Consider the following 12,894-nt stretch of genomic DNA (forward strand, 5'->3'; position numbering starts at 1 on the left):
TATATATCCTTTCTGCAGGAGAATGAATGTGGGAAGCATATAGAAGATGGCTCTAGAATTGGAAATTCTTGGAGATATTTGAAATATTGGCTATTTAAGGGAGGTACTGATTTTTCCTTATGGTTGGAGATCAGCTCAATTACCCATATAATGTTCTTCAATGTCTCCCTTTAGTTTTATTCAGTTTCTAATGCTTAGAACTCCTTTCACTGAAGTGGCATCCTCTTGGCTCTTTTAGACTTTTGCTGTATGCCCCAGAGTCAGCATAAGTATATGGCTTGGAGTACTCCATATCCAGATCTTCTTACTCAACTGAAATATTTCAAAGAATTATCAGATAATTAAAAGTATGTCATCCGGAATACTGAATTCTTGAAGGCAGATTAGATAGTATACAAAATAGAATAATATAATTGAATCATTTCTCTCCAGGTACTAATTTCAGAGCCAAAATAAATTAACATAAAATGAAAATGAACAATTAAGGCAGTTGATATTTAAATAGAACTAACATTTTTATTTGGGGGTAGTGATTATTGTTAGTGTTTGTATTTGCTACAATTCTAACAAGTATCAGCTAGCAATTTTTAATGCAGTCATCTCCCTCACCCATATAGATGCTTTCAAAACCTCCAGTTCAGGTAGTGCTGAACCCTACTCAACTGTGCTTTTTTCTATATATATGAACCTAAGATAAGGCCAATTTATTTATTGTGCATAGTAAGAGATCAACAGCAAACAATCATAAAATAGAATAATTATGACACTGTAAAATACTAAGACTTAGGTGACTGTGGCCTCTCTCTCTCTCTCTCTCTCTCTCTCTCTCTCTCTCTCTCTCTCTCTCGATATTCTACTGACTGTTGTTAACTATAGGTAAGTAAAACCATGGATATGAAGACCACTGTAGTGATGGGCACTTTTCTTGCCTTTTTGCATTTCATCTTTACAGCAGCTTTATTGTCATCATTCTCTTTAAGAAAAAGAAATGGGCTCAAAGATATCAAGCTCCTTGCCCATTACAATGAGTGCTGAGTTTCGAATCACTTTAAATCCCTACTCTTGATTATTGCATTTCACTGCCAGTGAGAGTTGACCGAACAGGAACATGGAAGGTGGTAAACTCTGCAGCATGGTACTTGGAATGCAGTTCTTTCTGTGATGGCATTGAAGATAGTGTTTAAAGTACAAATGAGACTTCTAGTGAAATACAAAGTAGAATGAAACTACCAAATGAGTTTAATGATTTATTTTTGTATTTTGAAAGCAGTTTCATATACATTACCATCCATATAAATATACTATAAGCTGTAGTATTGTTACAAGTATTGGTATACTTATCAGAAAGACTGAGGAAAACCACCAAGAGACACCAAAGGACTTGTACTATCCCACAATGGTTGGGACAGATCTAGGAATCAAACTCTCAATTTCCCAGGTCCCTTTCCATCAGAATGTTCATTTTGTTTTCAGAATAGGGAAATATAATAAAAAGGGTGTTTTAATGTAATTGTTAATTGCAATTTTAATGACCCATGCTTGTCAAAAAATGTTGAATGAGAATTTAACATCAGTTAATTGTAGGTGAAGACTTGATTGAAATTTATTTTGCATTTTTAGTGGCCTTGAAATGCTCTTGGAATTAAACTTGAACCCCTCTTAATTGTTCAATGGCATTCTGCTCCAAAACCATTTATTGAGGAATTCAAGTCTACTTTTGGGACACCTGGTGGCAGTTGCTTGGTAACAGTGACAGTCAGTTTTAGATTATTGTGGTCACTTAGTTCTTGCATGTTAACAATTTGTTAAAAACATTCTCTTCCATGACTCTAAATTTCAGAAAGAGTATAGCTCAGTAACATGCTGATGTCTTGGTGATTATAGCACTGGCCTGAAGAGAAAGGAGAGGGTGAGGAAATGTTTAGGAATAAACACGAGGTAGCATACATTGGGGGACATCTCAGTAACAAATCTAGGTGGATAAGCTCGCAGAAAAGTGGCAAAGATGAAAGTCTGGGAATGTACACAGGGCATCCTTTGACTCCTTCACTCTGATCACTTGGGCATTTTTTTCCTCTGAGGATGATGTATAATTTCTTAGGCCACTCACATCTCAGTTGTTCCCACTCTTTGATATCCAGAGGGAAGTCGTGTCTCTGAGGAAATGAGCCTTGAACAGCTCTGGAAAGACAAACTGGCTGCTTGAAGGGCTACCATCCCTGCTGTGCTCCTCCGTAGCAGTTGCCATGCATGGCTAACACTCAGAAAATTATCTCCTTGTATCCATTCTGTAAGCAGGCGAACTGTAATGATTAATACATCACAACATGTTTAAAACATTGATAGACTGTCTTGGAAAGATGTGAGTAGGCACAGAATGCTTCTGAGGCAAAGCTCACTTCTGAAGGGAATTAAAAGGTAATTGGAGGGATAAAAAAGGGCTGTGGTAAAGTAAAAACAGTGTGTGTTTTGTTCTGAATACACAAAATTAAAAACCAGACTGCATTATTTAGGTCTTTGAAACACTAGATCATTCACTGTTTATTTTCTGGTTTGAAAACCCTTAGATGATTTGTATTATGCTCTTCCATCTGTTCAGTGTGTTAGTCTCAAATTTTACATTTACCTAGTGAATTTCATCTCACAGACTCTAAATGTGACATATTACACATATAATCCTTCTCTAGATCCCTGGAAAAACCACACCTCTTTTTCCTAGGAAATATTAACCTGGGGAGATGCAGAGAGTGTGACGCAATCAGTCAGTCTGCAACAGTGTAATCGTTCTGAGACACGCCCAGAATCACTAGCATATTAAATCATGAGCACAAAGCACCAGCCAGTTGCCCATTGTCATCCACAGCTTACTATTTTTCAATGATTTCTTGATCCTTGTATTTGAACAAAATCCTAACTTGATATTGAATCCATGGCACCTCTTTAACAGATGCAAAGACATGGAATTCCAATACCATAGAAAGTCAGATCCTGAGGTACAGCGAGGATGTATAAGCAGCATAGTTCCAAATAATAGATGTTTGCAACTAGTCCAAAATAGATCCTATCAACTAGTCAGGATGTGTAACTAAAGAGAGATTTCTGTAAGAATGGAGACTGTACAAATAGTAGCCATGATGAGCTAGCCCATGCAGCTCTATGGAGAGATACAGTCTGGATAGCCTTGTTACAGGTGAATTCAGTACATGTCCACATGCAACAGATCTAGATCTTGGAAGCTGCCCAGGGTCACAAGCCTTTTTTCTCATCTTCTCAGTCAAATAAAAATCATGAAGAGATCCTTAGATGTTCACCTGGTTGCAGCGTTATTGGGGGATGGAAAAGTATTTCCGGACCTGCGGAAGTTATAGCTGGTTCCTTTTATCTCTCCTGTCACAAAAGAATGTTCCTGACCTTCTCTGCATATTCAACAGGAACACTTAATGGTGGTTTTAGGGAAGAAAAAGATTATATTTAAACAACAGTCATCTACTTTGGCATTATTATAACTCGTGTCTCAGGAGTCTCAGCTCCATTTTATGAATATGTTACTTATATAACCAACATGTTACTACATGAGTGAGCTAATTTGTTGGCTATTACAGATGCAAAGATTAATAAAATGCCTAATCTCTACAAAACTTCAGAGTCTCCTAAATGAATATTAGAATACAAAGAGAGCCTGATGAGCATTGCTAGCCTGCTGGTCACCTGGGAAAGCCTTGGTTTCCTCCTCTATAAAATGACTATGTTCAGCCGTCTCTTAGCTCTTCTTCATATCTAACATTTCCTGACTCTTTCTGCTCTACTCTCAATATATGCCATAGCTTTTAGGAACAGACAATTTCATTTGATAGAAAGTAGCATCATTTTGTCAGTTCATCACATATTCCTCTCCACCGTTTAACAGTTGTACTTCAGTTCACGAACTTAATTCTTTCCATGGTTCTGGTTGTGCACCTAGTTGGATGAGAACGGAATCCAGTTTCTCCATAAGATCAACAATGAACCAAACCTTTGAATTGATTTGATTCTCATCCAATTTAGTTTGCAACCAGAATTGTGGGAAGAATTAAGTTTATGAACCTGTACTTGACCAAAATCCTACTTTAGTAGACTCAGTGTGTTTACACTTTCAAACTTAAAAAGTCAAGTTGTCTTCTGACATGGGCAAATATTATTCAGCTAGAAGAATTAGGTAAAAGAGATACATTAATATGTTCAGGCTATTGCTGGAATCCATTTGGATTCATGCTGTAGTGGAAGCATTTCTCAGTGGTACCTTTGGATTCTGTTCAAGTATGCTATAGTCATGTAAAAATCTCAAGGTGAACTCAGGTATGACTAGAAGTTGAGAATATGTGTTATAAGCAGGATAAACCATTAACAGAAAAATCGTCATCAAATTACCAGGCCCATTTGTCATAGTGAGTGGCAGATTCAGCACAGCTTTGCGTGGGAAAATGGGTGGGGGTGGGGAACTCTTCAAAGAGAAGGGAAGAAAAGCATATGTTTATAGATTGCATTTTTGGTCATTGTCTCAAGTATGTCTCTGCCTAAGCAACTCTTTTGTTCTCTAGAAAATTTATTAATCTATTATCTTGAGAATTCTGTCTTCTTTTGGCTCTAGGCAAAGTAGATTTTATAACTTGAAATATCTTTGATCCTGGACTTGACATTTAGTCCCTCTGAACCTCAATTTACTCACCTGACAATTTTTTTATGAGAATGTAATGATTATGCATGCTAAAACAAAGTCACAACTATGCCCACTGCATTCATACATGGTATATCATAACACATGGTATATCATAAACATGTTGGCATGTCTTCTTGCTTATCAGAGTGGAACAAAATGTAAAACGTGGCTTCTGTTGACATTAGTCTTGTTTCACAGTCATGTGGAAATGTATTTTAATAGTTTTTTGCTAGAAAATGTCTGGGTTTTTTTGATTGGGAAAAATATGGGAAACTTTGAATCACAAAGGAATCCTATGATTTATAAGAATCTTTTATCAAGTTTCTCTAAATATTTCTTCCAAGTTATTATTTTTATCTTACTTTACTAATTTTTAATATTATATAATGAAAATGATTATATAGTTATAATGCAGTACAACACAATATAATACATTCTAATAATACATTTATTTAATTTATAGATTTGGTATAGTCAGGATTTATAAGGGAAAGAATATAATACAGGACACCGTAATTTATAGAATTATTTCATAGTATTCACCCAAAAGAGTTAAATGCAAAAGAGTGTGGGAAACCTGTCTACACACTAGAGACACAAAGAATTCTGCTGAGGGCCTGAAGCTCAAGGCAATGTCTTGTATGAATCCAGATGGAGGCCTAGAGCCCAAGGCAATGTTTCATGCAGATCTGTATCAAGAATCTACACTGGGAAGGTCCAAAGGTCAGTGGTAGAAGCTAGGAAGTCTGTGCCCATGGGACGAGGGGTCTATGCTAGCAGGTTACATGGTCTATACTGGCATCAGGAAGTGATGCGCAAAGTAAAGATCAGGGCTCCTCCAAAGAGAACCACAGCCATTTTCAACAGTAAGGCTGGTGACAAGATGAGCTGAGTGCACAGGAAAGCCAGAATGATAAGCTTCTCCAGAAGAAGCAACAGCTCTGCCTCTTCGCTCCAGTTCTCTTCTAATGCTGCTGACAACAATCGCCAGATGGGCCTTCCATGCTCAGCACCACGTTGATTCAGTTCAGCCTGGAGTTACAAGTTGACTATTAGTTAATCTGGCACAAGATTGATTGAAAACATATGCAAGGTGAGCACATTCCAGCCCTCTAAAGTATCAAATGAATATATTCCATATAAAAGAGAAATTTTTTAAAAATTAATTTTATTGAGAAACAAATAGTAATAAGACAGTTTCAAAACCAATTAGTAAGACAATTTCAATAATTAATACATTGCATATTGTTGTTTCCATAGTACAAGATGCAGACATGATATCTTGTCCAAACACTATTAGTACAAATCTTTCTTCTCATTGAATTAAGAGAAAGTAGCTGTATATCTATCTTAACTATTTTGTATGTACAGATTCAAAATGGTCCTTCATATATATCCCCCTTTTTTGTATAGTTTTGTCAGAGATGGGTATTCCCTTGCCATTTAAATATAGTAGGTGCATGAATTCAGCAAAATAATCCAATATAATCTAGTAGTTCATAATAACAATGGGTTATCTGTAGGACTGGCAATGTCAGAAGTTGTTGACTAGAGCCTTTTACAGCTTAGAATATTTCACAAGTTTTTTCATGACAGCATAAGGAATAAAATCCAGAGCTTGATGATTTCAATCAGGGTTGGTTCTGAATCACTGTTCTACTGTGGTGGAGCAGCCACAGTTACGGCAGCACCCACTGAGGAGAACTTAAACCAAGGGATTTAGGGTGAGTGCCCAGTAGTCAATTTCATGTTATCCCAGGTCAGGAAGTAAAAACCAGCCAGACCTGTGGATCTGGAATGGAAAGTCAGGAATGAGTTTCTTTTTGTCGTTTTGTCTCTCTCTGTCTTTCTTTGTCTCTCTGTCAGTCAGTCAGTCAGTCAGTCAGTCTGTCTCTGTCTCTCTCTCTCTCTCTCTCTCTCTCTTTCTCTCTCCTTCCTGTTGCCTTCCAATTATAGTGCAGCCACATTTTACTTTCTTAATTGTATCCTTTGCTTGATCACATTGTATAAGACTTAAGAAAGTCATTTCCTGGTTCCTCAGGTTTACAGAATGGTCTATCATCTCCAGTGCCTACATGCAAGGAATTGCAGTCTATGTTTTGGTTGGAATTTTCAAGGCAATCACATTTCGCTTTCCATTCCTGGTCCATGTAATAGTTTTGGGTGGGAAAAATAAGGACAACAAACCATATTTAGCAGAAGGATTAATTTGGTGAACTGAGATAACACTGCAATCAGTTTTCTCATCTGAATAATATAAATAACATCACTTTTTTCAAAGGATAATGTGAAGATGAAATGAAATAATGTATGTGACTACTGGGCGGTTGTCTCTGTTACTTTTCTCTCATTTCTGGGACAAAATACCTGACACCCAAAATTAAAGAAGGAAAGGTTTATTTAGCTTGCAATTTGTAGAAGTTTCAGTCCATACTCTGCTGGCTCTAAAGCAGTCTAGCATATGGCAGAGAGCTGCAGTTGATGGGGTTGGAAAACAGCAAAGCAAAGGGAAGACCAGACGCTTCAGCTTCTACCAAGCCTCCCTCCCTTCCTTCCATGCTTACTGCATTGACATGAGCTTCTCCAAGGAAGTAGCATTGACCGTCCTTCCTCCAGTCCCTTTATATACCCTTTTGTGCTGAGTCATTCTAGGGTGGGCCCTTCAAAACCTAGGGAGGGGCCTCCACCAGAGTCACTGAGCTGATCCAGCCACGCTTCCAACTTCTCAAGCTGACATAATGTATCAACCACCACAGTGGTATACAGTTAAACAACAAAAAAGGACTACTCTATGGGATTTAGTAACTGATATCCCAAAGCATTCAGCAAATTTTTTTTGAGCAGCTGATATTCTTGCAACTAGAGCTATTTCCCTTTAAATTCAATCCAACTAATTTGAGAAATTGTAACCCGATCATGCTGTAAAACAAGGAGGGTAAGATAATGGCATTTCCAAAGAATGAACTGATGAAATATTATTTAAATTACTAGAATATTAAAACAAGGTAAATTAATTTGGGTCATATTGGTGGAGGATGGATCTGTTTGTGTTCTCAAATGTCACAATATTTAATATATCTCTGAATATTGATGTAATATATCATCTTGTTATTACAAAGGACAAAAAGACTTAGTAATATTGCAAAACGTTCAGTCAGAGTGGCTGATCTTTTATCAGCAAACATCTTTTATAGCTGAACCACTACCTTTCAACTAATTACTTGAGCTAATACTTTTTATCAAGTCAGTGTAATAAATTTATAGTTTTCTTTTCAAAAATAACTAAACTCAGTGTGTATTTTGGAAATGCTGGTGTTAGAGAAAATGGCTTATGTGTGCAACCCACTATTTCAAAAATAATATCAGAACTTAGAAACGAGGTAAAAATAAAATAGTCATTGTGGTTTGCCCATAAATTCTGGGATAAATGTCTAATATGATTTATTGTAATAATGTCTACTGATACCATGAGATATAAATTGCAAAACGCCAACTGACTCATCTGTGCTCCTTAAATGTTGTTCATGACACAAGATTTGACATTTTCCTTGCAACACTGCACTTATTCAAAACATGCTGGCATAGTCTAACTCTGCTGTAACCTGAGGCAATGTGAGTCATGGAGATGCCATTTCTGGGGTAAGGTATCAAGTTAAATTTCTAGTTACATATGGAGATGCTTAATGAATTTTAGTTTAAAAGCATTTACTGAAACCCTACAAAAATATTTTGTTTAAATGTATAGTACTATTATCTGATCAGATGGACCATTGGATGGCTTCTCCCTCAGTGTATTATCTCTGCAAAGTTCACACGCTGATATTCACTTTACATACCAGGGAACTCTCTATTGACTTCCAAAGTGGCTTATGGTCAAATAAATAACCATTGTTAATAACCTAAAAGCTTTAGAAAATGAAGACCACTACTGAGAATATGATGGCAACTTAAACCATATAAAATATCATTACATACTTATCATTATTACAAAAAAAATCAAGTTGTTTATACCTGCAGTTCCCAAATCTTTTGGCACCATGGACCAGTTTTGTGGAAGACAATCTTTTCTTAGGGGAAGGTTGGGGGCTTATTCAAAGGACAGCAACTTAGATGCCTTTATCTTGTACTCTGAGAACTAAGAAGATAGCTACACAGTGTATTAATTATTGTTACTCTCTTATTAGCCTTATTTGAAACTATTTCGTATTTCTATTTTTCTTCTTCACTTAAAAAGAAAAGCTTCTGTAAGTCAAATCTTATGCCTCGAACTATAAGCTGCCTGATCTACAATCATTTAATCAGGTTGATGTTATTTGGAGTTCTATATGCTTCAATTATCTGAATTTCAGATTGTTTCCCCATATTTGGGAAGTTTTCTGCTATTACTTCTGCCCATATTCTTTTTATATCATTTGTATTGACTCTTTCTTTCTCATTGATGAGTATTAGTCTCACATTGTTCATCTTTGCATCATCTTGCATTACTTTTTCAAAGTAAAAGTTGAATTACTTTTTCCTGCATCCTAGTTGTTGTTAAGAGATCTTTTCTTACCTTCTCACTAGCTGAAATATTGTCTTCAAGATCTGAAACTCTATCTTCAGTTTCATTCAAACAGTTTTGCAAGTTTTGATTGAGGTTTTAATTTCCTGAATATTTTTTTGAATCTGCTTCATGGTCTCTATTTTTTCCTATATTGTTTGTTCAAAGATTCCATCATTTTTCTATTCTCTATTTTTTATCAATGTCTTCTTTATAAGCACTTAGTAATTCTTTCACTATAGTTATCATATCTTTTTTTTACTTCAGAGATTATTTCTGATCTGATTTTCTCTATATCTTTCTGCATCTGTTTCTTTAATTCAGACGCTATTAATTCAGAGATTTCAGCTGTATGAATTCCAATTACTTCTTCTTCTTCTTCTTTTTTTTTTTTTCAGAACCAGGGCTTGAACTCAGGCCCTTGAGCTTGCCAGGGAAGTGCTTATTCTACTGCGCCATCTCTGCAGGCCCCCAATTTCTTCTATGCTAGTGTCTCCTGCATTTGTTCTGGATGGGCTTGGGTCCTGAGACTACATTTTGCTCCTTCTCTTTGTCATTTTTGTGTATCACTGTCCTCTGACCTTTAGTGTAGAGCTTTGGTGCAGTTATAACCTTAGCACCTACTGAAATTCTTCCTCAAGAAAGAGTATGTGGTTAAAGCAGTTACAGTTTTGTATTTACAGAACTATAATTAGACACACTAATAATGGGTAGTGATATTTAGCAGTTGACAAAGTTTTGTAACTAGTGGGTTTGTATTTCAAACTGTAAAAGCAAACATTATGTCTGTGTAGCTAAGCAGATATTAAATTGGGAACTTGTATTTAAGTTAGTTCCCCTAATTTCTGTCTGATCACCTCCCCTTGATGTACCTGAGGTCTTCCAGGCAGACTAGTTCACCCTGATTACCTGTTGCACACTCTCTAGATCAAGAGAGAAAGAAAGAGGATGCTCTCATAGATCTGAGTCTAGCAAAGTGTCTCAGCTTACTGGATCTGGAACTACCAAGTTCAAACTCCTCCAGTTGTGCCTGGCTTGGGTCTGGCTGATGTGCTCAGCTTCTTCTTCCTGCTGCAGCATGCCAGGCCTGAGCTCTGGCTGGAAAGAGATCCAGCCAGGGTGCAAGCAGCATCTCATCACATTGGGCCTGGGCTGGGGCTGGAGGGGTCCAGGAGCTCTGTGGAAGTTCTCATCTGCATGCCGGCCCTGAGCTGGGGCTTGATCTACAATCTTTTAATGTTTACTTTTCTGACTTCTGTTTATTTCCTACAAAGATTTTAGGTATGTGTTAATGTATTTCTCTTTATCTGATATCCTCACTCTGTGATATCTTCTGTTTATATGCTTTCAAACTTCTTACATAGTAGTTATATCTTCTCAAGTAGAGTATGATAACCTTGAAGTTTGGTACTATTTATTATACTACTCTGTACATGCTAAAAACGTTTGCTAGATTAATTTTCATGAGATAGCTGTTCATTAAACAGTTTCTGAATAGCAAAGACTTATTATTACATTAAACTAATGTGTTAGTTTACATTAGCCAACTTAGGCCCCTCAGCAATGCGCAGACTATCATATCTCCTTGATCTATTAGATTATGTGTACCATAGATTATTTTCACAAGATCACAGTAAATATCCAACTTATGAATGAGTTCTATTCTGGATGAATGTTTGTAATTTTGACAAAGTGAGTCTTATATATCTAAGACACAAATATACATGTGTATTGCTTTGTGCTTCCTAGCAGTCCCCTCCTCATCACCACTGTTCTTGCTCTTGCTTCCAGACATCCTGGGCTCTGACAGAGCACTGTACCACTATGCACTTTCACACTGTGTAGTAAGCACACTACAGTACAACTGTGACAGTATTTGTCAGATGTACGCTACTTCTGTGACTTGTTCATATCCATAAATGGAAAGTGAGGTCTCTTCGTATCTGCAAAAGTTTGCAAATTGAATATTTATATGTCAGAGGCTTACTGTATTACCATTCAATAACTGTGTATATTGATAGAAAAAATATGCTATTTTTCTGTGCTGTATGAAAGGAGAGAAGGTTAGAAAATATGTTATTTTAAGTTCTGTACATTTTGTGTTTCTTGGATTTTATGAGGTATTCTAAAAATAGAAAGTCTCACAGATGAGGTGAAAGGGATATTTGTGTATACTCATGATTTCATATGATTAATATTTCTATTTGATTATTTTGAACTAGGTGGTTTAAGCAAGGGAGAGATATAACCTTTCATTTTAGAATTATCACTGTGGCAGACTTTCTAAAACAGATTAGAGAGGTAAAGACTGGAAATTGCAAAGAACTTCTTATCACCTATGCAAGACATGATGATGTTAGTTCTAGTTGAAGGGGCATTGGGTTTGAAGAAAGGTGGATAGACTCAGAGATAGTTGGTAGAATTTTCTGAAAAATGACTATTGAATTTCTTTTCAATAATTTCATTGAGAAACAAATAGCAATGAGACAGTTTCAAATCCAGTGAGTAGGACAGTTTCAATAATTAATACATTGTATATTGTTGTCTTCATAGTGGTTATTCATAGTACAAGATGCAGACATGTTATCCTGTTTACAAACACTATTAGAACAAATCTTTCTGTTAATTGAATTAAGAGAATGTAGCTGTATATCTATCTTAACTATTTCGAATATACAGATACAAAGTGGTCGTTCATTTGTATCCCATTTTTTTGTTTAATTTATTACTGAATTTAAGGCATATTAAGGCACAAGAGGAAGTGGTTTGGTTTTGGGGTGTTTGTCTGGTGGCATTTCAGAGATTAAAGAAAGTGAAAAAAAAGACATGGTTTAACTTGTTCAGAAATCATTGAAGTTGTCATGATATAACTTGGACCAGGACAAATCAGCAGAAATGAATAGAAGTGAACCAAATAGAGAGAAACCCTTCTTGAAGAATAAAGGAAGCAAGAAGTGCTGGTGGCTTGAGTATGGAGTTGGGATGAGGGAGAAGGAGGTGTCAGAAAGACCTTGGGTATGATAAACCATTGACCAGGAGAGGGAGGGAGGGAGGCAAACTTTATTTGGGAGGAAGTAGAACAGTATTTTGAGAGGAATTTGGCATATTGAAAAGAATTTTCATTTGGATGACTGGATATAACATCTAGAACTATGAGAAAAGATGTGGGTTGAAGATATACAATTGTGAGACATTGTTTACAGATGGGAATTAAAGGTATGAACCAAATAAGATACTCAGAAAGATTCTGGCTCTCAGTCTGGGAGAAACTCTAGCATTTGTGCACTGAGGAGAGAAAATTAAGTCAGTGAAGGAGTTGGAGAAGGAGCAACCAGAATGGATTTTACTGAGCTGAAGCAATGAAAGGACAAGCATGGATGAATTGCAAGATATATAAAGGGTAGGGTGGAGAGCATTTCCCTTATTATGTACAAATCAATTGGTATTTGCTTATTTCTGCACTTAAGCCATGTTTGCCTGGTTCCTTCCTGTAGACTCTTCTGATGAACAGAGATCTCCATTTCATAAGTAGTTGCTTAGTGTTTAAACCATAGGGTATATATTTATTTTTCACTTTAACCAACATTGTAAATATGTTTTGTAACACCAGAATTGTTGTAAGCATAATTGCAGAATTTGCTTAACTGTCTCTTTTTTT

The sequence above is a fragment of the Octodon degus genome, unplaced genomic scaffold (assembly GCF_000260255.1).
Source record: "Octodon degus isolate 3935 unplaced genomic scaffold, OctDeg1.0 scaffold00087, whole genome shotgun sequence".
In the NCBI taxonomy this organism is placed as follows: domain Eukaryota; kingdom Metazoa; phylum Chordata; class Mammalia; order Rodentia; family Octodontidae; genus Octodon; species Octodon degus.